General features: G+C 34.4%; 1 long non-coding RNA gene across 1 annotated transcript; it reads right to left on the bottom strand.

Annotated features, from left to right (window-relative positions):
• Positions 1 to 1924: 1924 nt before the first annotated feature.
• On the bottom strand, positions 1925 to 3430 carry LOC138352855 (uncharacterized). The gene is made up of 3 exons (XR_011222926.1): positions 3156 to 3430; positions 2863 to 3027; positions 1925 to 2751 (listed from the first exon to the last, which is right to left on the bottom strand). It is a non-coding gene; the product is annotated as an uncharacterized lncRNA (long non-coding RNA).
• Positions 3431 to 3766: the final 336 nt, after the last annotated feature.

The raw sequence follows: 3766 nt of genomic DNA, 5'->3' as shown, positions 1-3766 counted from the left end.
TGTCCCCCACCTTATTTCGTTTTATACAAGATCGTTAGTAACAGTCCAATTCCCCTGAAATTTTTACCCTCTGTATTTCAGACACCGTAAATAAAATCAAGTCAGTTACTGAACTCCAGCTCTCGTCCCCGCCTTAGTTCTCTTTCATATCTTTGTAAATAATACATCAATTCCCCTGAAATTTTTACCCTCTGTATTTCAGACACCGTAAATAAAATCAAGTCAGTTATCGAGCTCCAGCTCTCGTCCCCGCCTTAGTTCTCCTTCGTATCTTTGTAAATAACCCATCAATTTCCCTAAAATTAAAAGCAGACATACTTCAAAGTTAGTAAATAAGATCAAGTCAGTTACTGAGCTCCAGCTCTCGTCCCCACCTTAGTTCTCTCTCGTATCTTTGTAAATAACCCATCAATTTTCCCCTGAAATTTTTACCCTCTGTATTTCAGACATAGTAAATATGATGAAAACAATTATAAAACTCTAGCTCTTGTCCTCTGTCCAAGTTCACTCATGTAAATTCATTACTATCAGTCCAAATCCCCCTGAGATTTAAACACCCAACTACATTTTCAGACATAGTAAATAAAAACCAGTTCAGTTATCAAGTTTCAACTCTTGTGCCCCAGCTTAGTTCATTTGTGCAAGTTCTTTATTTTCCAACTAAATCACCCTGAGATTTAAGAACACCTTATTTTCTAACGTAGTAAAATTAATCTGGACATTAGCCTTAGATCATCAGACATAAATATATTCGATCAAGTCCGTCTCCAGCTTATCTCTTATCCGAGTACACACATAACCCCAACCTGTTTAATTATCTTTCACCCCCTCCCACCTTCCTCCATCTCATCCAAGTCTCATAAATTTAAATGTAGCTGTTAATTTGCGTTCTTTCCCCGTTCATAGCATATTCTCTGTAAGTTCAGATCTGTACTTAGTCTTACATATTCTCTAGTTCTTTCCCATTTTATACAAGACTTAAACAACTATTACCGTCTCCTCTATCTTATTTAAACATGAGTCATATGTAAATATACCCGACTCTTTCCATCCATTACAAGTCCTAGCTTGTTCACCGCCCAACTCACTACGCTATTTCTACTCTACATGTTATAGCATGTTTTCCGCTCATCTTGGTACCAACCCTTACAATCTCTCTCTCATTCCTTTACATGTCTCAGCATGTTCGCCTCGCATCTTACTACGCTGTCTACTTTACATGTTGTAGCATGTATTACTGTGTCCCATATCTTATTTAAACATGAGTCATATGTAAATATATCCGACTCCTTCCATCCATTACAAGTCCTAGCTTGTTCACCGCGCAACTCACTACACTGTCTACTTTACATGTTGTAGCATGTTTTCCGCACATCTTGATACCATCCCTTACAATCTCTCAATCCTTTACACATCCCAACTTTCAACCCTTTCTTACAATTTTCCTCCATCCCTCCGCTACATGTTCTTACCCGTTCATTACAGTCCACTACATATTCTCTAATCATCTCTGTACTAATTCTCAAAACTAGTTGTTTCTGTCATTTTAGTAAGTAAGTAAGTAGATCATCGTTATTAACAACAACAACAACAACAGTAACATTACTAATTCACAGTAAGTTACTACTGAGCATTTAGCAGTTATCCATTTTTCAAATAAGGTCAATATAAATCATTCTAAGACATCTTCGTACAATTAAAGATACTTGCCTGTGCACTAAGTCATTACTTACAGTAGCATCTTAAGGCATTGTTTTCGTAACTCAGTTTTATTAAACATACACCTTCATTAGTCAAAGGAAAACTTTTCAAGTCATTGTATTCAATATTTCCGTTAAACTTACTACATCATGTCATTATTCGGTTTCATAATTAAGTACTTGTTTCAGTCCTCCAATGTAATAAGCAAATTATTCTATTAAGGATAAAGAAATCTTATTTAGAAGAGACATTAAGTTTATTACAACATTTAACGCATACAGTTATTCTTAGTAGTTATACAGGTATTCAAGAAATCATAAGTGTTCTTAGTAGTTATACAAGTGTTCAAGAAAATCATAAGTGTTCAAGAAGCAATTGGATTTATTATATATAAAATATTTCCTCTACAAATTGGACAGCATTTCAGAGCTAAAAGACAACCACTGCATGTCACCATATGTTTACATGGTAGTATTACAATATTTATATTTTTATCCATACAAACTCTGCATAAAATATCTTCTTCCCAAGATTGTTCTGTACAGTCCTTGTTTTCAACAGTGTTAGTACAAGTCTCCGGTAAAGTTTTCAATCCCAGATCTTCAAGCGTAGCTTCTTGTTCCTCTTTATCATCAACTGCTTCATAAATTAAGTCCCGTACCCGTAAATAAATATCTGTACCCTCTTGCATATACCTCAACACGATTTCTTGACATCTACTTTGTATAATAAAAGGTAACAAATCTCTGGATTCCTTAAGATACTCACTTAAAGCATATCTTATACTCTCCACAGGTATTAATTTTTGATGAATCAGATGTTTGAACTTATCCATACCCTCCATTAAGATATTAATTAAATCATTGTCTATAGGTTTTATAGGTAATGGTATTGTCAATCTAGCATTCTTAACAAATTCCTTGCCCCTTGCAAGAATAATGTAAGCACATTCTGGACTACATCTCGCATGTAACGTCCAAGGATCATCTTCTGGTCTCCAATTTCGTTTTCCACAGGCGCAGTGATAGCAGCAGACGTGGTCACTTATACCTGAAAACCATAAAACAATCCAGCATTATCTCGTTACTATCTTTTAACTAATATTCATTATTTCTTTACTTATAACTCTATTAAGTTTAAAATAGTTAAAACACTTCATACCACAGTAAAAAAAACCAGCTTCTGCCAGCTCATGAGAAGTTTGCTTGACGCTTCCAGGCCATGTCATATCAAATGTCTCTAGGCGACATTTATAAGTTACCAATCCTGGATTCAGCGATTTCCTAAATTTTATCAATCCCAGATCTTCCTTAGGAGGAGCACCACCTAAAAAAATATAACGTAGTTACGTAAATTATTCTTTAGAAGAATAAGAAGTATCTATTTAAGCAATCAAGTTTTGTACAGAGTATATAAGACTGGTATAAGAATACATCATAAGAATATATACTTACTACTATCACTTATTTTCTTATTTCCCAGTTCTATTTTATGGGAAACAAATTCCAGTCCATATTTGAAAGCTATCTCAGACACCTCTAAAGAAACATTGTCACTCCTCTTGCCTCTAATAAAGGCACAGTCTTGATTAATGATCTTATGACGTCTTCTGGGGGTATCACCAACAATCCATGCACCTACTATACAATAACAAAATGCACACAAACAGTAATCACTATTGCGAAGGTAATAGAACCCATCTTCAACTAAGTCAATAGGGTTTAACCACTTAATGGGCCAACCCACAAATGTTTGTAGTCTAACTCCTGCACATTTAAGGCTTTCTATACTGTAAAACTTCCTGGCACACAAAGGATCCATCGTGTGAGGGCAGCACTAACTATTAGAGTAGGATAAGCAAGTATATATATCCCTAAAATAAGTATCGTACATCGCTACATATTTAACAGTTTCCCCATTTATAATAGACAGTAATCTCCTCTAAATACTTCTCTATTTAAAAATCCTTAAAGTTTCATAATTAAATAAAGCTCTTATATAAATACTTAGTAAACTACTTTCATTATTTATTAGACTTATTAGAAAAATACATCACTTTGGCAAT

This window comes from Procambarus clarkii, chromosome 55 (genome assembly GCF_040958095.1).
Source record: "Procambarus clarkii isolate CNS0578487 chromosome 55, FALCON_Pclarkii_2.0, whole genome shotgun sequence".
Lineage (NCBI taxonomy): Eukaryota > Metazoa > Arthropoda > Malacostraca > Decapoda > Cambaridae > Procambarus > Procambarus clarkii.
This window is presented reverse-complemented; position numbering and strand designations above follow the sequence as displayed.